Genomic DNA, 18788 nt, shown 5'->3' on the forward strand with positions numbered 1-18788 from the left:
GAGAACCCAGAATACCATCAGCTGGCACGCCTTCTCGTTCTCCTCGGGGTTCCTTTGCTCCAGCCAGGCGGAGCCACCAGTATGGTGGCTCAAGGGGCTGGCGTGGTTGGAATCTCGCTGGGGCCTCCAGAAATGTTGCAGAAACCAGTACTCAAGAAACCAAGCACCACACTCAGAGAGTTGGAGAATTCAGGTTTATTATGCCGGCGCACCCAGAGGAGTTAACACTCCAAGCTCTGAGCCCTGAACAAAGGGGTTACAGAGTGTTTTATACACGGACAGGCATGATTAAGCAGGTTTGCAGGTTTACAGGGGCTAGGGCGATTGCAAAGAGCAGGACAAGGGTGAGTGAGATAAGCTCCAGTTCCTACTATTTTTACCCTGCTTATTTAACTTATATGCAGAGTACATCATGCGAAATGCCAGGCTGGCTGGAAGAAATATCAATAACCTCAAATATGCAGATGACACCACCCTTATGGCAGAAAGCAAAGAACTAAAGAGCCTCTTGATGAAAGTGAAGGAGGAGAGTGAAAAAGTTGGCTTAAAACTCAACATTCAGAAAACTAAGATCATGGCGTCTGGTCTCATCACTTTATGGCAAATAGATGGGGAAACAATGAAAACAGTGAGAGACTTTATTTTAGGGGGCTCCAAAATCACTGCAGATTGTGACTGCTGCCATGAAATTAAAAGGCCTTTGCTCCTTGGAAGAAAAGTTATGACCAACCTAGACAGCATATTAAAAAGTAGAGACATTACCTTGCCCACAAAGATCTGTTTAGTCAAAGCTATGGTTTTTCCAGTAGTCATGTATGGATGTGAGAGCTGGACTATTAAGAAAGCTGAGCAATGAAGAATTGATGCTTTTGAACTGTGGTGTTGGAGAAGACTTGAGAGTCCCTTGGACTGCAAAGGGATCCAAACAGTCCATCGTAAAGGAAGTCAGCCCTGAATATTCATTGGAAGGACTGATGCAGAAGCTGAAACTCCAATACTTTGGCCACCTGATGTGAAGAAATGACTCATTTGAAAAGACCCTGATGCTGGGAAAGGTTGAAGGTAGGAGAAGGGGCCGACAGAGGATGAGATGGTTAGATGGCATCACTGACTCAATGGACATGAATTTGAGTAGGATCAGGGAGTTGGTGATGGACAGGGAAGCCTGATGTGCTGCAGTCTATGAGGTCACAAAGAGTCTGATACGACTGAGCGACTGAACTGAAGTGAAGAACCTAGAAGGGTAGAGGAAAATTTCTTCGTCCTATCACTGACATACAGTATATTGTGCCATAGGTACAATTCAAGGTTCAATTGAATTCTTTTTTCTTAAAATACCTAATAAACTCATAATTATTGAAAGTTCCAATAGTCAATTCTGGGGTTTAGGTGTAGGGTATTAGTGGGTATAATGCTGGTGAATACTGATAGCATGTAATTGTCCAGAAGACCTAAGTGATCATAGAGACCTTATGGCCGCTTGTTCTGATGACCCCATGGAGAGGAAAATGAACAATTTTAGGGCCGAAGAGGAAAGAAAATCAAACTGAGAAAGAATACAAAATATTAAAGAGAAAGGGCAAGGCTGAAGCCAGTTGGGGAAGAAATAACATGAGAGAGTGTGGATGGCTGGTTGGGTAAGTGACTTAGGAATGAAGGGGAATGGAATCATAGGAAATTAGGATATGAACACTTCCTTTCCTGGATACAGTGAATTGTCATCTCACAGTAAGTAGCTCTTAAAGACAGAGGAGCTCTAATTGCCTCATTTTTTAGATGAGGTAGCTGAGTTCATAGACAAGTCATAAATATAGAACTAAAGTTGAGATTAAAAGTGGGAGCAAGTGAATCCTAGATTAGTACTCTGGGAGAGTCAGGATCCCCCCACTAGCCTTTACAGATATCAGTATAAACCATCTTTTATATCAACATTCAAAATATTTGCAATGGAAGCCAAAGGTGAGACCTGTTAGTCTGCACACATTAAAAAAGTGATATCTGTATATTATGAAGAAATTTAGCATGAGAAAAAAAAATTTCCCATGAAAGGACAGTATTTCCAAGACCTTACTTTACTGCAGTGGGGCAAATTGATCAACTTGACAAGTTTTGGGGAGCAGTGGAAGGTTATTAGTATGTAGATTTTACCTGTAAGGGTGCTTAGACAAGAAAAGATTATTGGGTGCCTTTTTGTCTCCATTCTCATTGAAGAGTCGAAATATTTCACACGAGCCAATCCAATTGCATATATTGTTTGGATTATTTGTGAGGATGCTGTAGTGTTTTAAGATTCCCTGAGGCATTAGAAAGTTTATTGTTTCTTAAAAACAAAACAAGTTTAATGAAGTTTAATGTTTCTGATGAAAAGCATTAAGCTGACCATGAAGTGGGAGGAAAAAAGGTGACTATGTGGGAAACTGAACAGCTTAACATTTCTTCCACTGCCAAACAGCTTTGTTGAAAATGGTTCATTTGGTCAAATTCATTCCTGTTATTTCCATCAGGTGCAAATAAATCTAGAACTTCTAATTTGGAACTGATTCAAGAGATAAAAATACAATGTGTGTTCTAGTTCCAGTTTAGTCATAATAAAATTCTTTGCTAATGCAAGAATAGGAGTCTATTACATAATACATATGATGTATATAGAGAAAATAGCTAATTATTTGACAAACATACCATACTTGGAATACATTTAGATGATATATCTAAACCAGTTTTCTCCCCTTATGGTAGAATGCTAAAGAGGAGGGTCTTAGACTTCCCTGGTGGTCCAGTGGTTAAGACTCCATGCTTCCAATGAGGGGGCATGGGTTCAGTCCCTGGTCGGGGAACTAAGATCCCACATGCCATGTGGTATGGCCAAAAAAAGAGAAAAAGAAAAAAGGAGAATCTCTAGAGTTCTAAAATACTTCATATAATTTTTAGTACAATAACTGTGAGACCAGAGAAGGTGGGCTTTGGGGGGCACAGTGGTGCCTAAGAAAAGACTCTTGCTCTCAAAAAAAATTTTTTTTTGTTTGTTTTTTGTTTTCATTAGCTGACATCAGGATTCTCCTCAAGTATGGTCTGAGAGAAGAGACACAAAACAAAGCAACTCAACCTTTAGCCAAATTCAATTTTTTCTGTCTCTTCCTCTCTCCCTCCTCCTTTTCCTTCCCCCGTCTTTTATATCCTTTCTCCCCATCTCTTTCATTGACTGCTGCTGCTGCTAAGCACCTCAGTCCTGTCTGACTCTGCAACCGCATAGACGGCAGTCCACCAGGGTCCTCTGTTCCTGGGCTTCTCCAGGCAAGAATACTGGAGTGGGTTGCCATCTCCTCCTCCCTGTCATTGACAGCTTTAAGCAAAATATGACACCCATTTTTGGAAAGGAAAATCACCCAAGTTTTGGGGTTCATTTACTTATTAGGAATGACTACAATATTTGCTTATTTTCTCTAATCATCATTAGCTTTTGTGAAATGAAAATAGTAACAGAACGTATGTCATGTAATTCTTGTGAGAATTGAATGAAATATGCAAGTTTACAACATCCAGAACGTAGTAAACCCTCAATAAACCTTCACCATTATTATTACTGGGGAAAGCCTGTTGTCCATCACTCTGTTTCTTCAGAGACTTAATTGATCTGCCTTGCTTATGAGCTTCAAAGCATTCCTGCCAAAGGTGTATTATTCTATAGTTCTGTTACATAAAGTAGTGGGAAATGAATCAGTTTCAGATGAAAATATCTTCTCTGAGGAGCCCAGGCTGAACTGGCCTCTGATATCAACATCTCCTTGAGGCCAGAGGCCAGTTCAGCCTGGGATCCTTGAAGAACACAGTTGCATCCGTGGTGGGCTTCAGAGGGTCTACTCCTGTCTAAGTGGCCTCAAGAGGGATTTGACAGTGCTAATGACAATGCTAATGACTACTGACAAGAAACTGGGAATAAAGTCTTAGATGTTTCAATGATAGTATAACTCTGCAGTACAGCCAAATTACTAGGGGAGAATTCGGGGTCAGCTTCTTTCTGATAAAATCTACTTCATCCACCCAGAGAAATGTGGCACACTTTGGGCTAGATTTAAATAGATTCTGGAATGCATACTCAGGAGAATCATTCTTCTCACTAAACTTAGATTTCTGTTGGATTTTGGTGAAATTTGACTCACTGGTATACTGGATGCATTAAATCAATGCACTGCACTCTGGAATTCATATGCTACAAATAGGTAACTTATCTTCTTTGGAAGCCAAAGTGCATTTATTTGTATGACTCTAACAGTCTTTTTAAAGATGGAGCTAGTTTGATAAATTTTTCATCCTTGAGGGCTCTGATTTTTATTTGAATCCAATTCCAAGTTGTCTAGACATCAGCAACTTAACCCTCAAACTTAATCTCACCACTTACTGAAATTCTTGCTTCTGAGGTCAAAAGAATTTAGGCAAGAAAGTGGGTTTTATGGTAAGTCTAACAGAAAGCAGCGTTATCTTTACCCTTTAGTAAGATTCTGTATTTATCTGAACACTCATATTGTTAAATCACTGGGAAAAGATACTCAAGAAACTTGCCTAAATTTGGTTTCCTTTATTTGCATTTCTGCCTCTAATCCCCATGCCCAACTCAAATGAAATCTGTCTCCCTATTCTGATAGATGAGAAGGACATGGTATGCGTGTGGATATATATTTCGCAATTGATAGGTCTTTTTCTTTGCACATTTTCTTTCCTTAACTTCCAGTGATTTCCTTCTCCTTATATTTAAAGTGAGGTTTCACAGATAACTAAAAAGCCACTTGCTATCTTTAGAGATGCTCTCATGCAGCTTCTCTTTTTGGTTAACATGAAAAAACAAACGAGGAGCTATGACCGTGTGATAACCACTCATCTATTAATTCTCCTGAGTTTTGGGGAACATTTTCACTGCCTGTGGTCATAGATGGAGGTGGAAGGGGGGAACTTCATAGGGAAAACATTTAAATGGATAAAAAGATAAAAATAACCTCAATGTGAAATTATAATATCTGTCTTATCATTTCAGTTAAATTGGAATTCACTTCTCAGTGTATCTGTGTGGTCTAGGGAATTAATAATGATAAAGAGAGAGACATCTCTCTCAGTGGCAAAACTACCATTTTCTAAGATTTTTGTTCACATTTGAACTAAAGCATGTAAATGTATATTTATGATTGCATAAATAACACTTAATGATCCTTATTTTATTAAATTCATGCTCATATAATATTATTTATTAAAGAAATTTGCAAAATGCTTCATTCAAATCTGTATTAGCATAACAGATGTATATTTATTCCAAAAAAATCATTGTTGCCCTTTAGTTTAGTTATTTATATAAATTTTTTTCATTAAGATTAAATAGAAGGACTTGGGATCAATAAAGAAAAGGTTCAGAAGCTTGAAAACATGCCTCTCTCTTTTTTTTTTTTTTGGACCCTTCTCTATTAATTTCAATTTTAAAATGAGCATTTAGAGACACTAATAAAATTGATTCTGAATGAGGTCATATGCTCTTTACACCTTCTCTCTTTTTTTTGGTTGCAATGAGTACTAGTTAAAGATATCTCCAAAGATAGGGATCTGGAAATACTGATTCACTTTTGATATTTGCCTGCACACTTTTAGAAATAGCATTTTTTAAAATGTAATATGCTTTTTATTTGCCTAATAATAGCTTAGGAACTCTTTCTGCTCAGTACTTAACCACGGTGTCAGGCTAAGCTAAGCCTCACATAGGTCTCAATATTAAAAACTTCACGTTTTATCACATTACCTTTCCTGGTTGTAGTGCACAGATTTCCTGAAAATAGTTTAACTGCATTTTCCTATTCTCTCCCAAATTAAGGTCTCATTTATTCATTGCTTCATTGTGATTTCTCTTCCTTCAGAAATAACCTCTTACCTATTATTATCATGTCCCAGCAGAGATCAGGGCTTAAATAGGAAAAGCTGGCAGAGAAACTCACTTCTTCATGCTTATCTTTGTCCCCCAACTTGCAGCTAATCTGACCTTAGAAAAAGTTGGGTGCTTTTACTGATCTGCTCAAAGTGTGCTGGGTGTCTCAAACCTTTATTTTACTTAATTTTTCCAAGAAAGTGATGCTTGCAAAATTTGTTTGCCAACATAGAGTCTTGTGTGTGACTTTCATCAGGCATCAGATGAAGCAGTCATACTCAGCTCTATGCTGTTTGCTTGGCTACCTGGATGAGTTACATCAGATCATGTTAAGATGGCAGCAAAGGCCCTTGATTAATCTGCTGTTCTGAATGAACTCTTGGATATGTGGAGAATGATCTTACTCAGATTCTCCCACTTCACTTCACATTGCCTTTCCTATAAGTATCAATGGCCCTCAGTTGCCTTAGTATCCCTAAAAGTTCATATTAATTCCAAATCCATAGAACAGTGGCTCTCAAAGTGTGGTCCCTGGATGAGCAACATCAGTGTCACCTGAGTACTTGCTAGAAATGCGAATTCTCAGGTTCCCCCCTCAATTGAATTCCCGGGAGACGGGTCCAGTAATTTGTGTTCTAACAAGCCCTATGTGTTTGGAAATCATTCTCGGGTCTTAGGCTTTTTATTACCGACGTTGCACAGCATGATATCTACAGAGACTAGGAACTCAGTGCTATATACAATGGGAATTCAACTGCAATGCTGACTTGAATTCTTCATTCCTCCCTTACATTCATGCCCTTTTATCATAAGAACATGGAGTTCCTCTTACTAAAGATGCATAGTCCCACCCCTTGAATCTATACCGATTAAATTTTGATCAGTCCATAGTATATGCTGAAAGTGATTATGGACAAGTTCTGAGCTTTAGTCTCTAGAGCCTTTGCATATTACCACTTGCTCTCTTTTGTACCTTAGCCATTGTCATAAGAATATGCTTGTATTAACCTTCTAGATGATGAGAGAAATGCAGACTATGCCTAGTTCCTCCAGTTATCCAAACTGGAAAGAGTTTAGATCAACCGATAACCAGCTGATCCTCAGACAAGGTCAGCAGATAATTCCAGGCATGTGTAGGCTATTGAGGTTTTATGGTATTTGCTATGAAGTGTTATTGTGGCAAGAAATAATCGATGTCTATGTATGTACAGTGAATTAAGAAATCTAAACTTCTATAGTTGTCTAGTCCAGGCTTCCCCAAACGTGGTCCAAGTCTTTGCTTCTTACCGCCTCCCACTGAAAGGGTCTGACCTAAACTTGTATGCTAGATTTACAGGTAATTTTTACAGTGCCATTCCTGTAGCTTTCCTTTCAGACAAAATGCTTTCCTTTCAGAGTCAGATTGATGTCAGCTGATTGCCGTTCTAGAGAATGGGCTGTTTTAAGCTCATGAAAGACATGAAGACAATACATCTGACTCAATATTATTTTGACATTCTCAGTCATCTAAAAATATCAGAACATAATTCATAAAGAAGCAACACAAGCCAAGTACCATGGAATAAGAAATTTCCTTGCTTCAGTTTGCATCATGAGAAATATCTCATTGTAAAGATCTCTAGGCCTATCATTTTGTTGAGAGGCAAATTGGGATTCGGCTATAATTCTTCAGCTAACTTTAAAGATATGTGATAATTTTTAAATTCACTCATCCATGACTTAGCTTTCATCCATTTGGCTTTTATTTCTTGGTCTTCTTACAGTCACAGCTACTGAACTGAAATCTGTCTTCTTTCTGAGTAATACTTTTCAAATTATAACAATGACATATCTTGAATAGTACCTTCTAAAGCAGACAGAAATGCATTTTTATCCAGCTTTCACCTCACATTCAGAGAGACATCTATTTTCTAATTAAACTCTACATTTATCTTTTCTAAGATTGACAGAGCTCATCATTACAGATTGAATATTTATTATGAAATTGTATCAATTTCTACAGTTTTTACAGCACCAAGTACAGGGCACTGCACAGAAGTATGTTTTGATGATAATTTAAATCCCATTGTTCTTTTTCCTTAAATTTGAATTACTTGCTAAATGGTATGCTAATTGCCTTCAAGAGTTCTTGCATGTTTCTAAAGGCACAGAACTTTCTCCTAAGTTGCAGTGAGAACCCTAAGAAAATCAAGTTCATTGTTAGGCAATAGTTCTCAGATTTGAGGGATGTACAGCAAACCTCAGGTGGCTCAAAGTTCAGATTCCATGACCTTACTTCTAGAGTTTCTGATTTATTAGCGTGGAGAATAGGTCCAGGAATCTGCATTTCTAACCTTAACATAAATAGTTATTCTTAAGGTTCGGATATAGCTGTTCCAGGATCCACACTTTTAAAATTCCAGTAGCTATTTAGAATATCACATTTTTTTAAATTTTATTTTATTTTTAAACTTTACATAATTGTATTAGTTTTGCGAAATATCAAAATGAATCTGCCACAGGTATACATGTGTTCCCCATCCTGAACCCTCCTCCCTCCTCCCTCCCCATACCATCCCTCGGGGTCGTCCCAGTGCACTAGCCCCAAGCATCCAGTATCGTGTCACAGAATAATCACATACTTAAAGAAAAATCAAATCATCTTCTTAACAGTGTGGTATAGTACCTTATATAGTGGGCTTCCTAGGTGGTGCTAGTGGTAAAGAATCCGCCTGCTAATGCAGGAGATGTGAGTTTGATCCCTGGGTCGGGAAGATCCCCTAGAGAAGGAAATGGCAACCCACTCCAGCAATCTTGCCTGGGAAATTTCATGGACAGAGGAGCCTGGTGGGCTACAGTCCCTGGGTAGTAAAGGGTCAGATGTGACTGAGCACACACACCTTATATAGCATAACAGTTTTAGGACGCTATGCTGGGAGACCCTGAGAGGGTTGGGGAAGTGATGTAATTTACAATATATTTATAATTGTATCTCTCAAAGCAGATATACCCGATGAGGTAATATACGTGAAACCACTTATAAGTTGTAAAGTACTCTACCCATATAAGAAACAGTCTTTAGTTTCTTTAGAATGTGTAGAACAGAACCTTAGAAATCATTTCTTTACCATTCAGATTTTTGATCTGTGGGTGCTGCTGATGTGGGTAAGGCACAGGTGGTGCGGATGCGAGTAAGATATTAAGCGACAATAATTTCTGAGAACTATAACAGAATGTCTTTCTTAGTTATGTGTCAGGATGGATCTAAGATAGCTGTGAAATGATGAATAGCCCAAGGCATTTGCTTCCAAAAGATTCTGAAAGCATTATACCAAATATTGTTGAGACTCTGTGATACCCAGCTATCTGTTGGGTGACAAGGACTGTCTATGAAGAACATGAAGAAGAAAGGTGATAGCCCAGGAAAAGAAAGTCTCCAGAAACCAATCTCATATTAGCCGGTAATTATAAACTGAGTTTGGGATGATACACAGGAAAATGCTTTGCTCACTGTGTAGTGCTACAAAAAATCAGTGATGGCTATAATTGTGAATGAGCGAAGACTTCACCTAAGGTTTAGGCCACTTTCCTTTATAATGTTAGATGATGTCCAGCTGAGCCACCCTGTCAGTGACAGCTGCAGAATTCTGGGACATTTGCCCTTCTCAAATTATGTCTTTTCATTGATGGGGATGTGCCATTGGGTTGGCCAAAAAGTTTGGGTTTTCTGTAACATGGAAAAAACCAAGTGAACCTTTTGCCCAACCCAGTGCTACACTGTGGCTGATCCTCAGTACACCCTTAAAATGTAAATTACATGAAAATCCAACGTACTGTCATATCTCAGACTAACAGGGATAAAGAGGTGATTATCTACATGGGCTCATGGCCCACATTTTTTTTTCTTGGGATCATCACTTTTTGGTCTGGGTATAATAGAGTACTAGGTGAAATCAGAAAATTGGACCAAATATCTTAAGTGCCTTCAAATTTTCCAATCCTCCAGTTCTCCTAGCCAGGATGCACATTTTTAAAAGTCTTGAAACACGAGGATCTTAACATTTCCCTTTCTTACGTTGATGCTTAATGCCACCAGAGTGTTAGCTGAACCTTTGAAGTGACTGTAACAGAGAAAAGAAGCCTCACTGTAAGATGTGACAAAATTGTTTCCTAAATCACATTTTATTATATGGCAGAATGCAGCCACAAAGTACATGATGAAAACCTTAGCACTAAAGGTAATTATAATAAAACTAGAAAAAAAAAACCAAAGGGAAAGCTACAAGAATAAGTGACATAGGCTGGATTATCCAGCATCTATTTTTAATCTTTAACTCATGAAGTAGATAGGAACAATGCACATTTGGTCTAAGTACGTGGTGTAGGCTTAAAGTAAGTCACTCATTAATGTGTGAAAACCAGATCCCAATTTTGCTCCCTCAATTTCCCTATAAATCAATTCACTCAATTGATATTCATTTAGTGTCTGCACTGTAGCACTCACCAGTAGATGCTAGATATGTAGCTGAGAATAAGACACTAGCAGTGGTACTGATATGAGGAATTGCTTTCCTAAACATTATTTTGTATCTGGTGCTAAAGAATAACAGTGGTAGTTGTGGAGGTAAGCATTGGTAACACCAGAATTTGGGGTATGACTGTATAGTTCCCAGGGTTATAGCAGAGGTGCACATATAAACCGGAGAAGGCAATGGCACCCCACTCTAGTACTCTTGCCTGGAAAATGCCGTGGACGGAGGAGCCTGGTGGGCTGCAGTCCATGGGGTCGCGAAGAGTCGGACACGACTGAGCAACTTCACTTTCACTTTTCACCTTCGTGCATTGGAGAAGGAATGGCAACCCACTCCAGTGTTCTTGCCTGGATAATCCCAGGGACGGGGGAGCCTGGTGGGCTGCCATCTATGGGGTCGCACAGAGTTGGACACCACTGAAGTGACTTAGCAGCAGCAGCAGCAGCAGCAGCATGTATAAACACTGGCTCGGGGGCGTATGTCTTGCAGTATCGGATGGGTTATTAGCAATAGGACACAAACAGAGGTCTGAAAGGTACTTGTTCACTGGGGCTTGTCTTCTCGTGCAGCATCAAGTCTACCATGTGGACAAACCATGAGCGTCACATGGAAAAGCATGTTGCAGAGATGAGGAACTCCAGCTGAGATTCACTATGAGAACCAGTCTGACAACCAACAGACACATGAATGGAGCCATCCCAGACCATCCGGTTTCAGTTTCAACAAAACCTCTAGCAGAGATCAGGTGAGCCAACCTGGACCAGAATTGCCCAGCAGATCCACAGAATTCGGAGAAGCAACAAATGCTTGTTTTAAACCGCTATGTATTAGTTGGTTATATGCAGCAAAAGGTAACTGATACAGAGTATCCCAAACTCATCCCCTGTGGCTCAGTGGCAAATAATCTGCCTGCCACGCAGGAGACTTGAGTTCAATCCCTAGGTCGGGAAGATCCCCTGAAGTAGGAAATGGCAACCTACTCTAGTATTCAGTCCATAGACTCTCAAAAGAGTCAGACACGACATAGTGACTAAATAACAACAACAACAGAGGAAATCCACATGTATAAGTTGAAGTTGAATCCTGAATTCACACTATCTACAAAAATTAACTCCAAATGAATCAAAGACCTAAATGTAAGAACTGAAATGATTAAAACAATTAGAAGGAAAATAGGACTAAATCTTTTTGACATTGGATTAGACATTGTTTCCTTAGATATGAGATCAAAAACACAAGCAACAAAAGAAAAAAAATTAGATAAACTGGGCACCCCTGATATAAGGAGAAGTACTTGGGGGTAGGGGTGTGGTCATTACTGCACAATCTAGCCCAGCCACTTATTTTTATATGATGTTGGGAAAGTAACTTACCTTACTAAGCTTGATTTTTCATTATCTGTAGAATACAGATACCATTTATATCATAAGAATCTTGTAAATATTGATGATTATATTTTAAATTCTTTACATGTTTTTAGGCTTGCTGTTTAGTTGTTCAGTTGTGTCTGACTCTTGAAATCCCATTGACTCTAGCCCACCAGGCTCCTCTGTCCATGGGATTTCCCAGGCAAGAATACTGGAGTGGGTTGCCATTTCCTCCTCCATCTCTACCCAGGGATCAAATCCACATCTCCTGCATTGGCAAGTAGATTCTTTACCACTGAGCCACCTGGGAAGTCCATTTAGGCTTATACCACCGTTGATAAGAAAGTCACATTTTTGTTTCTTACTTTCTGCTTGGTCTATATTCTTCATAGGTTGTATGAACTACCTGGGATTAACTTCAGAATTGAAGTCAAAGCTACTCTATTTATAGTTATTATAATAATTATCATAATAGTTATAGTAATATTATATTACAATAGTTATAATAATAATAATATAATAGTGATAATTTAGTTATTATTTTTAGATATTATTTATAGTTTTCTAAAATGACTGCGCCAGGGTAATTGACAGTATGGTTAATGCCTGAGTTAGGATGTATCTATGAATCAATAATATTAAGCAAGATTATACTGAAAGCATATATGTTTGTAAATATGGGAATAATATGTAATTCATATATATTACATAAGTAATATGTAAATATCATAAAATAAGAACTAGTTATTTCCTTCCAGCATTTATTTCCCTTTGCTATTAATTTGTGAAATTAATTAGAATCACAAATTAATATCAGTTTCTGTATCAATAGCAGCAAACCCATTCAGTTCATTAGTGTGAGAAGAAACTCAAGCCTACATTTTAAAGACTGTGTTTTCTATGTTAGAATGAATAAAAGAGTGATGCTGTTTAAAAGAGCTGAGTGGAAAAGGTCACTTTCTGAAAGCACAAAGTAAGCTGGAGTACAGAGGAGCTACATATCTCTGATAGCTTCAAAAGCAACAGAGAAGTCAGAGAAAATTCCTGCCCAGAGATTAAATATAGTACTTGACCCTTGGGAAAGGGTGCATGCAGGAGCAAATGATAAAGCCATATAGAGATGGATAACATAAGGAACTTCATTTACCATGTGGATGGGTGAAAGATGGTGTTGTGTGACACATTACATTTTTGTGTCCCTGCTCTCTTGATTTAACATATTAATCATTAGGATTAGAATTTTGATGAGAATCACAAAAGAAGTTTGAGATAAACACATTTTCTTTTTTTAAATTGGGGTATAGTTGCTCTACAATGTTGTGTTAGCCTCTACTGTACAACAACATGAATCACTCATACGTATACATATATTCCCTCTCTTTTGAGCCTTTCTCCTACCCCCAATCTCACCCAGAGTTCTCAACTGAGCTCCCTGTGCTATACACTATACTCTAAAGCTTTCCACTAGCTATTTATTTTACACATGGTAGTGTATATTTTTGTCAGTCTCAATCTCCAATTTATCCCCCTCACCATGTCTGCATATCCATTCCCTATATCTGCATCTCTATTGCTGCCCTGCAAATAGGTTCAACTCTACCATTTTTCTGGATTCCACATACGTGCGTTACTATACAATATTTGTTTTTCTCTTTCTATCTTACTTCACTCTGTATGACAGACTCTTTCCTTAGAGTTTAGGTCAGTTTGCTTTCGATGCAATAGTGTATGTTCTCTTGAACATGAACTGTCTCAAGAAGAGATAGCATAAGCATTGATACTAATTTAATCGGACATTTGACACCGTGCTGGGTCTACATTCTGATGCTTTCAAGCATCTGGGTCAGCAGGTGACTACCACTGTTGGAACAAGAAGTGTCTTTGATGAACTACAGATATAAGGGGAAGGTTGGCCTAATTCTAAGCTAAAACGAGTCACAACTTACCACAGAGACAGCATACTGAAAAATATTCTAGCATTTTCCAGTGATTCACATTCTTTCAATTGGCACATCCATCTAAGATACTCCTGATATGAATACTGATTTATATTTTAAGATTTAATTAATTAGAAAAGAAAAAGTAATGGCGTTGGAGGTCCTCTTGGCCTGCTAAGTCTTTACTGTTTGAGGAAAGAAGTGACACTTAGAGGCAGTGGCCATGAATTTCAGAAGCAAGGCTCCTAAGTCTCTGAGGGAGATCTGCCAGAGATTTAACAGTTTGGATGATATCAACACTCACCTGGAAGAAGAATGAAAGAGGAATGCCATGAACACATTGAAATCATGTAGTACTGTTACTTTTCATAGAGAATAATTTACTACAAGCAGGTCTTTCTTGACATCTATCCACAACAGTCTGGTTGAATTGTCACAGTCACCAAAGACTCTGATTTAAAGACTGTTCATCTGCAAAGAGACATGACGCTACCCCTAAAGAGAATATTCTAGCAAGGTTTTGGTACCTTCAATAATGATTGTACAATGAATTGCAGAAGCTATTTGTAAAGTGGTTAGAATACTGTATCTCTAATATTGGGAGAGATTAGACACTTCTTATCTGGCACTGACATCCAAACCTCTTAATCAGCCGTTAGTGAGTCATAGTAAGTTTTACAATTGTTGCATTAAAGGTTAAACATAACTAACTTTTTTATCCACCACAGTAGCTTCTGCTATAACTTCAACTCCAGCAGAGTCTTTCAAACTCATAATCTCAGCTCTTACTTAGTGTTTCAATGGGTAATTTCAAGTTGTTATGTATAAAAATGTTAATGTGTCTATAAAATTTTCTTGAAGAAAAAATGTTACCTGGGAGGGTCATACTGCAATTAACTGAATATGCCTAGTCAGTACATAGTTAATTTTAGTACTTCTATTTATGAAGAATCTTTCAGAAGCACAGAGGTTTTTGGAAACTGAACCTTGCTCAGCTTCCCTCATTGTCCTCCGTGTTATTATAATTCTGACCATGTGAACCTTGTGAATAGGATTGGTTACTAGGATTTGTTATTTGCTGTTCATAGCATTTGTAGGTTGCTCTGGAGTTTTGGTCAAAAGGAGTTGCTTGGTTGTTGTCTTTATCAGCTGAGGTAGCTAATGCTGCTTCAGAGGATTAAGAATTATTATTTTTCAGCTCTATAGAACATTGTACTGAGTTGTTGCTGTTCAGTCTCTAAGTTGTGTATGACTGTCTGTGACCCCATGGACTGTAGCACACCAGGCTCCTCTGTCCTCCCAGAGTTTGCTCAAATTCAAGTCTGTTCAGTCAGTGATGGTATTCAACCGTCTCATCCTCTGGCGCCCTCTTCTCCTGCCTTCAGTCTTTCCCAACATCAGGGTCTTTTCAAATGAATCAGCTCTTTGAATCAGGTGGACAAAGTATTGGAGCTTCAGCATCAGCATCAGTCCTTTCAATGAATATTCGGGACTGATTTCCTTTAGAATTGACTGGTTGGATCTCCTTGCGGACCAAGGGACTCTCAAGAGTCTTCTCCAACACCACAGTTCAAAAGCATCAATTCTTCGGCACTCAGCTTTCTTTACAGTCCAACTGTCACATCCATACATGACTACTGGGAAAACCATAATTTTGACTAGATGGACCTTTGTCAGTAAAGGTGAAATAGTGAAATGCAAACTTAAATTACAAGAGATTGTTTTCTAATTTATCAGTTTGGCAAAGATCAAATGGTTTGATTTGTGTTGGCAAGGGTGTAGGTAGTCAGGCAGCCCTTTACGTTGCTCATGGTAAGTTAACTTGTGTAATTTTTTATTTAAGACGTTTAGTTGTTTCTGATGTTTTATCATTTTAATCAATACTGTGATGACTATCTTGTGTATGTTACTGCAAATATCTATGGAATATATTCCTTGAAGGGATATTACTAGTTTCAAAGTTCTTGCATTTTGTTTTGATAGCTCTTTCTAAATTTTCTTTTTTTTTTTTTCCATCCATCTAGCATCTGTTTATTTTTTTATTTTTATTTTTTTCATGTATACCTGTGGTGGATTCATTTTGATATTTGGCAAAACTAATACAATTATGTAAAGTTTAAAAATAAAATAAAATTAGAAAAAAAAATAAACAGATGCTAGATGGATGGAAAAAAAAAAGAAAATTTAGAAAGAGCTATCAAAAAAAATGCAAGAACTTTGAAACTAGTAATATCCCTTCAAGGAATATATTCCATAGATATTTGCAGTAACATACACAATGATAGTCATCACAGTATTGATTAAAATGATAAAACATCAGAAACAACTAAATGTCCACCAATAGAGCATTTATTAAGTGATACAGTGTACCCATTTTATGTAACAGTATAAAGTTGTGTTAAGTGGAATGAGGCAGCCCTGTGTACAGACATGCAATACTTCCTGAGATATATCTTTGACTGGGGGAGGGGGCTAAGGAATAGAACTGTGTGTATAGAATGTTACCATGTCACTAAAAGACTTATTTGTGAGTATGCTTATATTTGCACAGAATTTCTCTGGATGAATACACAGAAATGAGTAACAAGTCTTGTATCCAGAGGGAAACTCTGTGCTTGGGAACAAAGGGGGTTGGCTTATTGCTCAGCACATATTCACACTCATGCCCTTTCCCCTTTACAAGTGTGGCCTTGAGCACTTCTGGCTTAGCCATGTGCTTCTGTGATTGCCATAAGAATAGCATAACCTAGGTAGCCACTGTCTCTTCAGCCTGTGACTCTGAGTGACATGTATGAATTATCCCCAAACTTGACCCAAAGCCTAGAACCAAAGCCACACAGCCCACAATCTGAAGCAGAGGTGCTCCTGCCAATCTGTAGGCTTGTAAGTAAGAGAAATCAATTCCTCTTGATGTAAGTCACAAAGTTTTGGAGTGGTTTGTTGTAGACCATGCTTGCATTAATACCCAATAAATATAACCATTAGACTTATTTCTAATGTATAGCCTCTGTACTTTTTAAATGGTGTATCAGATCAGATCAGATCAGTCGCTCAGTCGTGTCCGACTCTTTGCGACCCCATGAATCGCAGCACACCAGGCCTCCCTGTCAATCACCAACTCCCGGAGTTCACTCAGACTCACATAGCATATTGGGCACCTACTGACCTGGGGAGTTTCTCTTTCAGTATCGTATCATTTTGCCTTTTCATACCATTCATGGGGTTCTCAAGGCAAGAATACTGAAGTGGTTTGCCATTCCCTTCTCCAGTGGACCACATTCTGTCAGACCTCTCCACCATGACCTGCCCATCTTGGGTTGTGCCTATGTATTACCCATTCAAAAAGTACATTAATTTGTTATCCTCTATCTCCTCAAAACAAATCCAAAAAATACACACAAGACAAGAAATAGCTTTAGACTGAACAACACTGAAACTCATGCCTTATATTTGAACTGCTTGACTGAAATGTTTATTTGTAGTTTGAGATTCCTCCTTTCATCCTTAATCTGGCAATCCACTGAGGTACCAATCAGTCTTATAAAGAGGCTTACTAAAAGTGGAAAGAAAGTAAGTGTTGAAATACTTACTTTCAAAAGTGAAAGACTACTTTTGTCTAAGAGAAGAAGAGATATTGATAGATGTTTTAATTGATTTCAAATATATTTTAAGTGGGTTTTTTTTTGGCTTTCTCATTTTGTTGATCCCAATTATCATTCAGTAAACCATGGAGTAGATAGATGACCAGTTTTCTCAAAGAGGATCTGGTTAGCACATATGCCCATGTGGCATATGTTCATCGACCAGGGATTGAACTCATGCCCCTGCACTGGAAGCATGGAGTCTTAACCACGGGACCACCAGGGAAGTCCTTATTTTTTAGTGTTTTGCAGACCTAATTTGATTATACCTGAATAGATGCAGAGAGAATTCAACAGCATTATGTTTGAATCTTTATACAGAGGATTATACTGGAATTGTTGTTGTTCAGTCACCCGGTCATGTCTGATTCTTTGAGACCCCATGGACTGCACCACACCAGGCCTCCCTGTCCCTCACCATCTCCCAGAATTTGCCCAAGTTTATGTCCTTTGCATCAGTGATGCCGTCCAACCATCTCATCCTCTGTTGCCCTCTTCTCCTTCTGCCCTCAATCTTTCCCAGCATCAAGGACTTTTCCAATGAGTCAGCTGTTCGCATCAGATGACCGAAATACTAGAGCTTCAGCTTCAGCATCAGTGCTTCCAATGAGTATAAAGGGTTGATTTCTCTTAAGATTGACTGGTTGGACCTCCTTGCTGTCCTGGGGACTTTCAGGAGTCCCTAGGTATATACTGGAATACCTAGAGGTTAAAGAAGTGTGAAAGTCTCAAACAGCAGTGCATTCCCCATAGATGTAGAAGATGGTAGACAGATGACTTTGTTTTGAAATTATCACATGTCCCTGAACCTGGAATGTAACTCAGTTGTTATGTAACTCAGTTGTTACATAAAACATTACTGAAGATGATTTACCGAAGTGTATTTTGGAGATGACTCTATCGACCATGGGCATTTATACTAACCAGATCCTCTTTGAGAAAGCTGGTCATCTGTCTACTGCATGGTTTATTGAATGATAGCTGGGATCAACAAAGTGAGAAAGCCAAAAAAACACAAACAGTATTCTGTTAGGCATGAATTTTTTATATGAGAGAGTGACTGTAAATATAAGATTGTTGCTCTGAGGGTTTGATTGTGTGACATAAAGAGAGACACAGAGTTGGAAGTTGGGACAAAATGTATGAATCTCTGAGACAGAAAATGCCAAGACATGGAACAAAGAGTCAAGGGACATCCTTGGGAGTGGAGAGGGCAGTAGTAGCATGAGCAGGAGCTAGATCAGCATTCTTAGTGTATCACTAGACTGAGGGTTATTGCGGGCCTGCTGGAGAATAGCCTAAGTTGTCCCAGGCTCTGAATTTGACTTGAATTCTTGAAGCTCAAAGGCTTCTGTTCTCTTTGGCCTATTTCTGAGATGGTATCTTTTTTTTTTTTCCTGTTTTTCCTGCACATTTTTACAACTACATGAGCA

This window comes from Bos javanicus, chromosome X, assembly GCF_032452875.1.
Source record: "Bos javanicus breed banteng chromosome X, ARS-OSU_banteng_1.0, whole genome shotgun sequence".
Classification (NCBI taxonomy): domain Eukaryota; kingdom Metazoa; phylum Chordata; class Mammalia; order Artiodactyla; family Bovidae; genus Bos; species Bos javanicus.